Source organism: Aulonocara stuartgranti, assembly GCF_965226115.1.
Source record: "Aulonocara stuartgranti genome assembly, chromosome: 3".
NCBI lineage: Eukaryota > Metazoa > Chordata > Actinopteri > Cichliformes > Cichlidae > Aulonocara > Aulonocara stuartgranti.
The window spans coordinates 77,655,783-77,668,800 of NC_138941.1; the positions used below are offsets into that span (position 1 = coordinate 77,655,783).

Sequence of the window (13,018 nt, forward strand, 5' to 3'; positions counted from 1 at the left end):
AGTCTGTTTTTATTTTGTCTCGTGAGTGTGTGTGTTTTTCAAACGAGATCCTCCTCAGTTTGATTTTGTTACCACAAACTTTGTGTGAAGTTCACAACAGAGGTAAAGAGATTTAAACACCCCAGTTTAAGGAGACAGGCAGGGGATGAACCAGCTGCACAGGGCTGGTGAAGCAGAGAGTGTCCGGGGAGATGTGCAACAGAAGCAGAGGGAACATTTTACTAGATGATAAATGGCAGATTTAGATGATTAAGGATTTGTTGACAAGATTAAAAGACACGTCCGTCAGAGTTCAACAACATTACAGTTTGATTAAATAAAAAGTTTTTAAACTACACAAGGTTCATTTTCTCCTCTGATAGTAATCATATTAAACATGTCAAGAAAGAAAGAGTATAAAGAAAAATAGTAAATGTGTGTCTAATTAAACTCTTCCTGTGAGCCTTATATCATCCTTTAAAATATGTTTGGTGTTACAAACTTGAAGAAGCACAGAAAAGATCATCAGACATTAATCTAATCAGTTTTCAGCCTTCATTCATATTGAAAAGTTGAAATCTTCCCTGCTAGACCCAAGTGCAACGTTTAACACCGTCGGCCAGAACATTTTATTACAGCTATTATTAAATGGAGAGTCCTCTTCACACACTGAGGTTAATTATGAAGCTCCACAGGCTTCTGTGCAAAGACCACTTCTGTTTACATTATACGTGCTTTAGAAGGCATAGCATACATTTTCACTGCTATGCATATGATACCCGCTTTTATTGGTTAAACTGCCGGGATGTCTTAGACACATAATGAGCTTTAATTTTCTGCTTCTAAGTTCAGATAAAACTGAGGTTATTGTAACGGGGTGTAAAAATCTTAGAAACACTGTGGCTAACACGATCCTTACTCTGGATGGCATCGCCTTGAGCCGCCTGTTGCAGTCATTTGGCACATTATAAGTCAAATTGAAACATACAATCCCATAGCACAACATCAACATTTATTTATATACAAAAATAAAAATGCTTTTTCAGAAAAGAATTGTAACTTCACAATTCATCATGTGTCCCGTGACTTGAGATTTAAATGAAGCTATTTCATTACTGTATTTCTACACAATGCAAATGTGCTCATAGACGAGTTGGTGCTCCGTGTTTGAGGCTTTAAAGCTTCGTCCAGCGTTACTGCCTGGATTTGAAATGTTGCAGGATGACGTCGAGTGCAGAGGGTTTGCAGCAATGCTCACACAGACACATAATAATGGTGAGAATAGTCTCTGGGTCAGGACGTCCCAACAACATATCCTGAACTACACTGTGGATCTAATGGAGGCCATGGAGGGAGATGCTTTTCTTTTCTGTCTCTCACAGAAGAAGGAGCAGAAACCAGGCGAGGTCAGACTGAACAGGGAGGAGTCACAGCAGACTGTGTGGTTCTGGGAGAAGACGGCCATAATAATCTTTGTTACTGTCACATGAGCTGTACGGCCCAATGAGGGTCATCCTTGGTGTGAGGCAGACTGTTGTGTCACACTGCGCTCCAGTGCTGTGAACTTGTCATTTCAACTGCTGCAGCAAATTCAATCTTTTTAAAGGACAGAAATTTCTCCTGAATTCCTTCTGGAAAAATTGAATTTGACATTGTCCAGCTTAAGCATGGCGCTCTGAAGGAATCTGCACTTAATGCCACCATGCTGTATCTCAGCCACTGCCTGTGATTATCCCACAGTCACGCTTTGATCTGCAGACACGATTCATTGTACTACAAATAACCACGGCGAATAGTTCCTCACAGGCTGAAGCGATGCTGGATTTGAAGTCCCTCTGTCCTCTCACAGTCAGTCAGGCTCTGTGGGAGCTGCTGACAGCTTCCTCTGCAGCATCAGGCTAACAGTCAGCTGCTGCCTGAGCCTGCAGACCGGTCAACACTTCAACGCTCAGAAGTCGGTGGATATGTTCCCAACAGTCAGCTCTATCCATGCCTGCTCTCACGCAGGGAACTCCAGGCTTTGTGTGAAAGACGGAGGCAGTGTTTCCTTAGCGTTGCAGTAACTGCACCTCTAAATAAACAAGCCCACTCTGCTGAGAGATGGATGGGTTTCTGGTCTCCAACACAACAATGTTCATGCTGTAGCCACACGTTACTGCTGCGTCAGCGTCCCCTCGCTTCCCTCTCGCCAGTTTCTAAACACCAGGCTGGAGGCTTTAAGATGGGACTGTGTGAGTGACTGGAGGCTTCATCCATCTCCTACATACAGCCTGTGCTCCTTGTTTCCATCTCAGATGTGCTCTTACTCCAGTCCATCTACAACCACCGTGTACCATAGTGAACTCTGCTGCAGGGTCATGTGTGCTGATCTGGAAACCGTCTGTTCCTCTTTCCTCATTTTGACTCTGATTGAATATCACAGCATCTTTACACATCTGTGCTCCAGATGTTTCTACATTTTTATTAATATGAAATATTTGGGAAGCATTTTTATTCCTAAGAAGCAAATTAAAAGCCTGTTATTCACCTCAACACACCGCCTGTGTGTGTGTGTCTGTGTGTGTGTGTGTAGATCTGCAGTCATTGTTGTGCAGTGAGCTCATGTTCAATGAAAGGTGCATTTAGCTTTAGGGTCATAGGTCACTCCCAGTGTGACAAACGTTTTGAAGCTTGTGACATGAACGTGCATCAAACTAGACTATGTGGAAATAAACCGAACGCCAGCAGGTCAATGATAAAGTTAAGCCCACTTTAGTAATTAGTTCCCAAAACACAAAAGAACATCAGTAACATTAATAACTAACGCCTAACATTAAGCGCTCACACCTCCAGGTGGTTCAAGGGGACAGTTGGGGGGAAACTGGCCCCAGCAGGGCGCAGCAGCAGCACTCGTGGTTGTGAGATCAGGAAATCCAAAGCGTCCAATCAGGTCCCCACAGTTCATTCCTGGTTCTTTGCCTTTACCTGCTCTCACAAACTAAACACTGTGTTTATATAAGCTGTCCTGTCTGACAGCTTTTCACATCTGAATTATGATCTGAATGTTCTGTTGGAACAAACATGTTTGTCTTTGCAAGAGCAGAAACTCTCTGCAGGCTCCTGTTGGTGCTGTTTATCTCTTTATTTATTCATTTCTATTATTATTATTGAGATTATTACTCACAGCACATGTGCAATATAACACTGTGAGAGCTGACAGGCTGGAAACAGGAAGCTCTTTGTGACACTGTGATAAATGAAGCCACAGCTTCAATGAAATGTTGCTCTTATTTTACACTTTGTTTGGAATCATCTGGATTACAGATGTTTTTAAATCAATCCAAACTCTGTTTTACTTAAGTAAAGTTTTATTTGTATAGCACCTTTCAAGACAAAAATCACAAAGTGCTTCACAGAAAAGCTAAAACAGAAAAACAGAAATGAACCAAAAGCAAGTTTAAAAAGATTTTAGCTGCTTGTTGAATGAAACCACTGAGTCCACACATCTCCGGCTCAAAGGAGTCCAGAGTCTGGGGGCCACAGTCACAAACGCTCTATCGCCTTTGAAACAACTTTAACTTCAACAACATGGAGAAAAAACGTTTGTCTGTCAGATTTGACTCTTTCTAAAAGTTCATTGTTCAGCTGTTAAATTAAAGTGTGATCATCAAAAACATGGTTCAGCTTTCAGTGAGTCACATTCAGTGAGTGCAGCCAAACATGATGGCAGACTGCCACAGATCACTGCTGAGGAAAGAGGAGGCGTTCAGCTTCCTCATAGTTTCACACCTGCATGAAGCAGCCTCACCCTGACAGCTTCAAATCACTGTGTCAGCTGATCACTTCCTGTCCTGTGATTGGCTGGCTGGACTTCATCCTGCTTGCAGGGATTTGAACACTGTGGACGTCCAGTTCAGTGAAGAGTTAAATCCATGGAGCAAAGATCAGCAGAGGGTTAGAGATGAGTTTGTGCAGGGATCATAAGGGCTCAGAGTCCTGTGGAGTTTTTATGATGAAAATATAGACGGAGATTAAAGAAACACATTTTCACTGTTTGTCAGAAAGATTCAAAAAGGATCATAAATGAAAAAGCTCCAGTGAGTCCAGGGCCCTTCTTGTGCTGCTCTGAACCCAGAAGAACGATAATACAAATGAAACCTGGTAGATGGACGGACGTGTTGGGCCTTCCATTAGATAGAAACATGGAGCAAACATGTGGGAAGCTTTTTAACACCGTGGATTTCCCACTCGGTGTCACTGTGAGTAGTTAAATGTTATGAACCACAGTGTTTGGTCTTTGAACGGATGAAAACAGTGAGTTTAATGTTTGGTGTGGATTGTTCTGTGTCCTCCACACAGACAAACGTTTCCAGCTGTTCACAGCTTCACCACATTTCTCACACCGACTGCTGACTTTACCATCTTTGTTACTTGGATGTGAAATCTTGTTGTCTTTGTTTGGCTCTGTCTGCTTTGTTCTTTGTTGACCCACACATATAGTTCTTACACACACTGGACATTGTTATCACTTAAATCACTCTAAGCATATTTGCACTGCACAAGACATAATGTGGATTGCACAACACTGGTCACTATATTCTTCATTTCCAGTTAATGCTTGTACAGCTGCTGTTATTGTGTGTGTGTGTGTGTGTGTGTGCATATATATATTTATTTATTTATTTATATTTCTTCATACATTCTTATATAGTTCTATATTGTGTATTTTGTTGTACAGTTATTTTATTTTCAACTTTAATTTATATATTTTATCTTATTCTTTCCCAGTTAAATTTACCCTTCATTCTAATTTGTGTTGTACAGTTATTTCATTTTTAACCTTAATTTTTTATATTTTATTCCCTCCTAGTTAAATTTACACTTTAATTTTTCATATTTTTTCCCTATCTTATTCATAGCCCCTTTTTTTTTTTTTTTTTTTTTTCCCCCTCTTTAGGTCACGAGCAGTTGTCTAAGCATTTCACTGCATATCGTACTGTGTATGACTGTGTACGTGACAAATAAAAAATTTGAATTTGAATTTGAAAATCAAATCCGACAGTGTTAATTTGGACATGCTGGATTTGCTGTGTAGAAGCTGGAATCAGTTTGTTGCAGACGTTTATATATCTGATATTTATCCAGTTAAAAGCTGAAATTCAAAAATGTTTTTTCCAGAGTCGTCTGTCCAAGAGGAGCAGAAGCTGCAACAAATATAACAACAGTTATTTAAGGCTGTTTTAAACGGCCACAAAGGAGCAGATTGGTTATAATGCAGCTGCTTCAGAGGAATAAACACTGTTTTTATTTCATGTGTAACACCTTTCAATAATGTGTTGACTAAAGTCTATTGACCAGTATAAGTAAAGACATCACACACACACACACACACATGGAAACACTGAAACCTGTTTTTGGTGCAGCAGCGGTCCCAGCTGCTCGCCTTTATCTAGACTGGGTCGGCTGCTGATCTCAATATAATCATTGTTTAAAGTTCTCAGTGTTTCTGTGTTGCTGCGTATAGGATCTCCCAGCATCATCACTGTGCTGTCCAATCATTGTGTGCGAGGTTACCCTTATAGTGCGATGTGTGTTTGCACAAAGAGAAGCATGTGTGTCAAATATAAATAAGCACAGAACAGAAACAGCTGCTCGTTTCTTCTGTTTAGAGTCAAGTTAGTGTTTTGTGTCTTTGTTTGAGGCCTGATGTCGAGCAGAGGTGTGTGTAACTGCACTGCTCTGTTATATGTGTGAAGTGTGTGCTTCTCTTCAGCATCATCTTTGTCACTGCTGATTCCTTTGTGTCATCATGTGTTGAGAAGAGAGAACAGTTATAACGGAGGAGCAAAAGGAAGCCCTGAAATCTGCATCAACAAGGAAGTGTTGGCTCACCAGTGATCCCAGCAGAGCCACTGGTTTGGCTCCAGTTGTTATAGATTCAGTGATGTTGTTGCTACAGATACATGTCAGGATCTTTATTGTAGTAAAGTCTTGTAACCTGAAGATAGAAACAAGGCAGCAAACAGCTCCATGATCTGATCTTAATGATGTTTTTATTCCTGTCTGTCAGAACTGGATTGGAAACTATCAAAGGTCTAAAAACAGCCTCGACCCTCCCACAGAGCAAACTTTACACACGTCATCTTTCAGCTACAATCTTTGTTGCAGGGATCTTCTGCCAAACAAGGCTGAGAGAAGATTTCTTACAGCTGTCATGTTGATGCTGTTTCAGTCTTTGGGCAAACACACTCATATATTAGGGCTGATATCAGGGCTGCACAAGTTCTTTGTGTTTGTGATCATGAATAACAGAAGTGTGCCTGTTGAAGATCATGTTTCTACATTATTATATGTCCTGTTATTGATCTGTGTTATATTCAGCTTTCAGCATCCTTTCCCAGCCCCCTGTTACACCATCCATACAAAGCCAATCTGACTGTGAGCCAATGTGTTTGTTTGTGTTGGATCAATAGATTTGACAGACTTGGGTCATCCAGAGGGAAACAGTCCAAATTCAGATCTAATGAAGTGATGGAGGCTGTTTCCTACCACGGTGCTGATGTGTGACTAACAAGGCTCATGGTCTCCAGCAGACCAGCGCCTGGAATGAGGTGAGCTGAGTGTTGCTTTGGTGGGTCTGTGCCCACGTCATGCATCAGGATTCATGTTGGCAATAGTTCATATCTCTGTTCTTCAGCCTTCATCACAAAGCTGTGAAGGAAAAACAAACATCTAACAGGATGTGATGGATGCAAAGTCCACTGAGCTCTTTGTCATTTACAAACTTGTCCAACCAACAAGAGCACAGATGAGAAACACAGTGACAGTTAAAGGATTTTGCCATATATGAGCATAGATGACTTTCATATAGATTTTCAATGCAGGCTTTTGGTGAGCCGCTGGGTTCTGTCTAATAATCATCTCAGCATTTTACAATAGAACAGCTCTTTATTAGCTCTTCATTTATTGTTATTGGACATGAAACAAGGAAGCTGTTTCTCATTGGATGTTAGTTTCATGTTCATCAGGATCATTTTCTAAAGAGCTGATATTGAGACCATTTACTGCACTGGCTGCACATCCTGTCTACATTTCTCTGTGTGTGCTGTGTTTGTCTTTCATGTTTCTCCATATTGACACAAACAGTGAACAGCAGCAGATCTACTCTTCATCTGTTTTAGGCCCAGTGAAAGATATGAAGCAGAAATGGTGTCATTAGGAGAAGAAGAGGAGAACAGGGACGGCGAGGAGGCAGCAGCTCTTAAAGATGAAACAGCAGCTCAGCCCTGAGCTCAGAGAGCTGCACATGAAAAAGCTCCTCAAGCAGATCCTGTCAGAGGTTTGTCATCAACAGGAGGAGCTGTTCATATCATAGGATGAAGGATGCTGTCAGCTGGATGAAGAAGGTTATTTAATGGCAAATGTTCACATTGAAGTCAAATTGTTGTCGTTGACACAAAACAGGGACTCATTTGTTACCACAGCCAGATGCTGAGAGCCATTTCCTTGATTATCTGATGGGCTGACGGTGAAAAAGTCGTCGGACTTGGGAAGGAAACAGAAGATATTTCAGAGGCTGCAGCAGATTTCTTTGATTCGGGGCCTTTTTCAGCTTTATTGGACAGAGCAGTGAAGATAAGTGACAGCAAAGCAGAGGGAGAGAGAAAGGGGGCGTGGCCCGGGTCAGAATCAAACCAGGCCAGCTGCTCTCCACCTCGTGGTCACCTGCTCATCAAGTGAGCTCCACCAGCAGCCCTTTCACACACTTTACACTGTCAAACACTGTGTGTGGACCTCAGCTAACAACAGGCTACATTTAAGTCTGGACTACATGCTTTTATATTGTTTTTATTCCATCAGCAGCTCAACATCATGAGCAGCTTTGACATAAAGACATCAAACTCAAGCTGACTTTAAACTGCTTTTAATTAATACAGGGGCTCAAAAACAACAGCATCTTTATTATAGCGCTCGGAGTCTGATGTTGGCTCATGTGTTGTCACCAACATGACGTTCTACTAGTCACGGCCTCACCTTAACCCACTGATGCTGATCACACAGACCCACTAATAGAACTGTTTCATCAGGTTTCTGCAGCGTCACCATTAATGTCACATTTAATCAGACACATTTACATTACAAGCCCACTACAACCATTATCAACATTTAAATTACATTACACATCTGCACTGATTTAAAGTATTTTAACCTGGGTCATTGTTTCAGATTTCCATCAAACATTCTGATTCAGATCAAACTAACAATCCAAAGCAGCAACTTTCAAATCTCTGGATTCTTCTTGGTGGGTTTCAGATGAGCTCGTGTTACAATGAGCTGCTGTGTGTGTTGTTGTTGTGTAGCCGAAGCTCTGACTCACATTTCATATGTGACCAAAGGAAACTTGGTGCTGTGTGACACACCTTAGATTCTCTGCTGCTGCTTTGAACTCTTCAAACTAAAGAGCCAAACGGATGATTGACTGTGCAGCTCTGACATGGCACCAAATGTCCCTGTTCTCAGCTGCTGGATGGACGTTATCAGAGCTTTTTAGTGCCACACGGATCACCAGGAGCTCCTCCTCTGTCTGCAAACAGGCTCAGCAGCTCTGATCATTGGAGTCAGCACAGAGTGTGGAGACATCTAGTGGTCGTGGAGAGTAGCGCCATCAAAGCTCTGCTGGTGAATGTAGTTACTGTAAGGTCTCTGATGGAGCTCTGTGATTGGTGGATTGTCCAAACTAAATCAAGTTATCAAGTTTCTTTGTCCTCTGATAAACCATGAAAGGACGATCAGCTGATCAGCAGTCAGGACGTAAGTATCGTGACCAGTGATGGGAATAACGGCTTTACAAGTAACGGCGTTACTAACGGCGTTACTAGCGGCATTACTTTTTTCAGTAACGAGTAATCTAACTAATTACTATTCCTATTGTTACAACGCCGTTACCGTTACTAACAAGAAAATGCGGTCCGTTATTTTTTCAACAAACAGACGGTTGAAGCTGTGTTCAGCTTACTGCACCTTATATCAGCTGCAGGAAGTAGCTGTAAGTAATCTGGATGCTACAGCTTTAAGCAGCTGCGCTCCCGTGGACGGTGATCACGGTCACTGTCTAACACAACACCTGGAGCTCAGGGGGCAAAACAATCGCATGAGTGCTGCTGTTTGACTGAGGAAGAATAAAGTAGTCGTGGTAAGCCAATCACACAACCACTTCAAGATGACAAAGCAACAAGGTGATATATACCAGTTTATAAACTGTGTTGATAGGCCACGTAAAACCAGAGTCATGATAAACAATATATACGCCTGTTTTTCCTCAATAGTTACGTCACGTTTACTGTCTAAGGACAGCGCAGCGAGACCTCTCTGCTTATGAGAGAAAAGAACGAAGTTTTAGGAGTGACTGCGAGAGAGAGAGAGAGAGCGAGCAGAAAAAGAGAGAGGGAGTTTTGAGATGTGAGAGATTTGTGACGTTTAGCGTGTTTGGAGTGTGTAGTTAATGTGTTGTCTTGTGTAGTTAGTGTGTGGTGTTGTGGATAGTTTTGTGTTGTGTGTCAGAACAATGAGGCGACTGCTGTCTCCAGGTAGAAACAGCAGTGACACACCTGCTGCTGTCAGACCTGCAGGTATCAGGCTGTGATGTTTCCTTTATAGTGGACAGAAATTATGTTTTTGCAGTGGCACAAATAATTTCTGTGACATCTTATTGAAGAACAGCTGATTGTCCTGTAAATAGTTTGAAATGGTTATTTAAAAAATCAAAGTAAAAGGTAAATGGATGCAAATAACTTTGTTGTTTGCAAAACTTGTGCATATGATTTTAAAATTGACATTTATATTTGCATTTAAAGTTATGAAATATGATTCATTAAACATGTTTGTGGTTGTTACAGTAAAAATATAACTTTTTCTACTCTGATTTTATGTTTTTTGTCCCAGTATCCCAGTAACGATTAACGCGTTTCTGATTTTGGCATAATAACTAGTTACCGTGCTCGTTATCACAATAATAACGTAGTTACTGTAATGCGTTACTTAATAACGCATTAGCCCCTACACTGGTAAGAAGTATAATGGTTTAATATTAGTCACATATGTATTCCCCCATACTTCAACACAATAACTCAGATAGGGTAAAAATAATGAAAAATATAATATTCGCATTGCCTTGTAATCTAATACATATCTAACATTACCCAGGATATAAATACTTTTAGCCTACTTTTTTTTTTAATATGTTCAATATTAGATTTCCATGTTAACTTGTCATCCACTATTACACCCAGAAAATGCAATTCTGTCACTCTTTCAATTAATACTCCCTCTATAGATAATACTATCTCTTACACCTTTACACAATTTCCAAATATCATAAACTTAGTTTTTTTTTTTTCCAAATTCAGCGATAACTTACTGACATCAAATCATTTTTTTTTTCATTGCAATAACCATAATTTTAGCCAGTATTTTCAAGTTTTCTCCAGAATTTGTGTCGTCTGCAAACAAAACAAAATTTAACATTTTCGATACATCACAAATGTTGTTTATATATAAATTAAAAGGTTTTGTTCCTAAAACATAACCTTGAGGGACCCCACATTCTATTTCATTCTTTCAGATGAATTACCTAAACACTGCACATACTGAAACCTATTATCTAAGTAACTGCTTAACCAGTTCAATACAATTCCTCTCACACCATAAGTACTTAACTTGGAAATCAAAATAGAGTGTTTCAGAGTGTAAAAAGCTTTTTTTTTAGATCAATGAATACCCCTATAGTATATTTATTATTATGTGTTCTGATGAAATGTCTTCAATAGTATTCGTTAATGCAGTGGTTCCCAAACCTCTTTGCTGGGCCCCCCTTGTTTTACAAGAAAAATGTTCACCCCCCCCCCATGTGCACATGCACAAAAACATCCTCCAACCACACACACACACACACATATTTTGCTCCATTGCGGTTTATTTCACACCTCAAACATTTAGTGAACAATTAAGCAAATACAAGTAATCTGCAATAAATTACAGGTGCTAATAAAATAAACTACTAACTCTTTTACGCTACGTCTGCACCTACACGGGTATTTTTGAAAACTGAGATTTTTTAAAACTCCTTTTTTGCGTTTACCTGTGGACGAGGAATACAGAGTTCGTCACGCAACGTCAAAGGTATGTGCCTTTTTTCACGTCACGCTATTGTTTACATGAGATGAATTGCAGAATAGCAGATAGAGACGAAATACTGTTAATCTGACTATCTTCAGGTTTTACACGCTTAAATATACACACACAGCTACTGTCCCTCTATTTAGAAAGGCAGAGGAGTCACGGTGTGATTATTTTACGTGTAGTTGTTTTTTTCCTGTGTTCAACATTGCTATCAATACATTTTTAAATCCCTCTGCAAAATGGGTTCAAAAACATAAACAGCTGTGGGATATTGTTTGTCCGTGATTTGAACTGGGGGAAAAAATTGTGGCAGGATCAGCCTGATATTATTTGTATCCCACTGTACCTTTACTGTATAAAGAGCTAACATCTCCAACATGTCAGGAGTAGTTAGTCATTACAACAAGTGTTTGTGAACTAAAAATCAAGAATGTGGGATCCTGTTTGTCCGTGATTTGAACAGCCCAGCGCTGCTCCCAACGAAGGGGAAAACAATTCTGCAGGGAGACCTCGGCACTTGTGCAGGTGAAGCCAAAGGGAAGACATGCTTCACCATATTTTCTAGTCTTTGGCTTAGAATGAAGTTGGTTTGGAAACATCTCATGCTTTTCGTTTGTGTAGGCGCCCGTGCCAGCAGTGCCCAAGCGTTGTTTTTTTTTCCCTTTTCATGCCGCGCCCCCCCTGCAATGGCTCTGCGCCCCCCCCTAGGGGGCGGGCCCCACACTTTGGGAAGGTCTGCATTAATGCTGTTGCCGTTGATCTGTTTCATTGAAATCCGAACTGACTTTCACTTAAAAGTTGATGTTTTTCAGTAAAACTATCAAATCTTTGTGCAAAGAGTTTTTCAAGCACTTTAGAAAACTGTGATACCAATGATACCGGTCTATAATTGTTAAAACTATGTCTGTCTCCTGATTTATAAAGGGGGATAATGTTTGCCACTTTCATTCGGTCAGGAAATAAACCTGTATAAAACAAAAGATTAAAAATATAACAGATAGGTTTGATTATACAATCCAAGGTCTTTTTTACTATAACTATGTCTAACCCATCACAGTCAGTGGATGTCTTATTTTTAGATTTTACTGCAATAGCTATAATTTCTTTTTCAGTGATATCCCCTCAAAACATAGACTTTACCACTCTATCTCCTTTCCATTTGTCATTCTGAATCATCCTGTTTTGTAATTAAGTTTGCCAGATTTCTCATAATTAATACTAACTTATTTTTATAAACTTTATATTTCATTTCAGCAGGCTTTGTTCTAAGTTTTATATAATCTCTATACAGTTTATTTTTCTTTTTACACACATTTTTTAGCCCTTTTGTTATCCATGGTTTACCAGTAGTTTTCTTTTTCTTTTGCTTATATAATACCAGTGGACACACAAATAACATCAGCTTAATTTTCTCTTCTTCAGTAAGTCTGGCCCATTAGCAAGCAGACTTCTACCATCCTCCTGAAGAACTGTGAAGCAGGTTTGTCATTCCAAAATGAATAAATGCTGCTTTTACAATCACCTGGAATTGCTCTGTTTTGGCTTTCAGCTCATGTGCACCATTGATAAGCTGCAATCAAGATCAGCAGCTTTTTAGCATCTATTTTTATCAAGACTTGATTCTTCCTTTCACTCATTTTGTTTTCTCTCTGATCCTTATTTATCTTATCCTGCTTTTGCACAACTTCATCTGTTTCGATTTTCACTTTTTGCACTTGTGCTTACTTCTTTGAAATGACAGTGTTTTTCCCGTACAGCTCCACGCCTTGGTGTTCCCCTGGACAAGCTGGATGAGGTGACCAGGGAGAGGGAGGTCTGGGCTTCTCTGCTTCAGCTGCTGCCCCCCCATAAACACAAGAAAATGGATGGATGTATATTTCTG

The 13,018-nt window shown here is 40.1% G+C and overlaps 2 protein-coding genes across 2 annotated transcripts in view; both read right to left on the minus strand.

Moving 5' to 3' along the window:
• The window catches only part of LOC309703657 (uncharacterized protein), a 196,702-nt gene that overhangs the window by 160,548 nt on the left and 23,136 nt on the right, over positions 1 to 13,018 (minus strand). The window lies entirely within an intron of this gene.
• LOC309703664 (uncharacterized protein) overlaps positions 1 to 13,018 on the minus strand; it is a 163,423-nt gene that overhangs the window by 143,247 nt on the left and 7,158 nt on the right. The gene's annotated exons all lie outside the window — the stretch shown is intronic.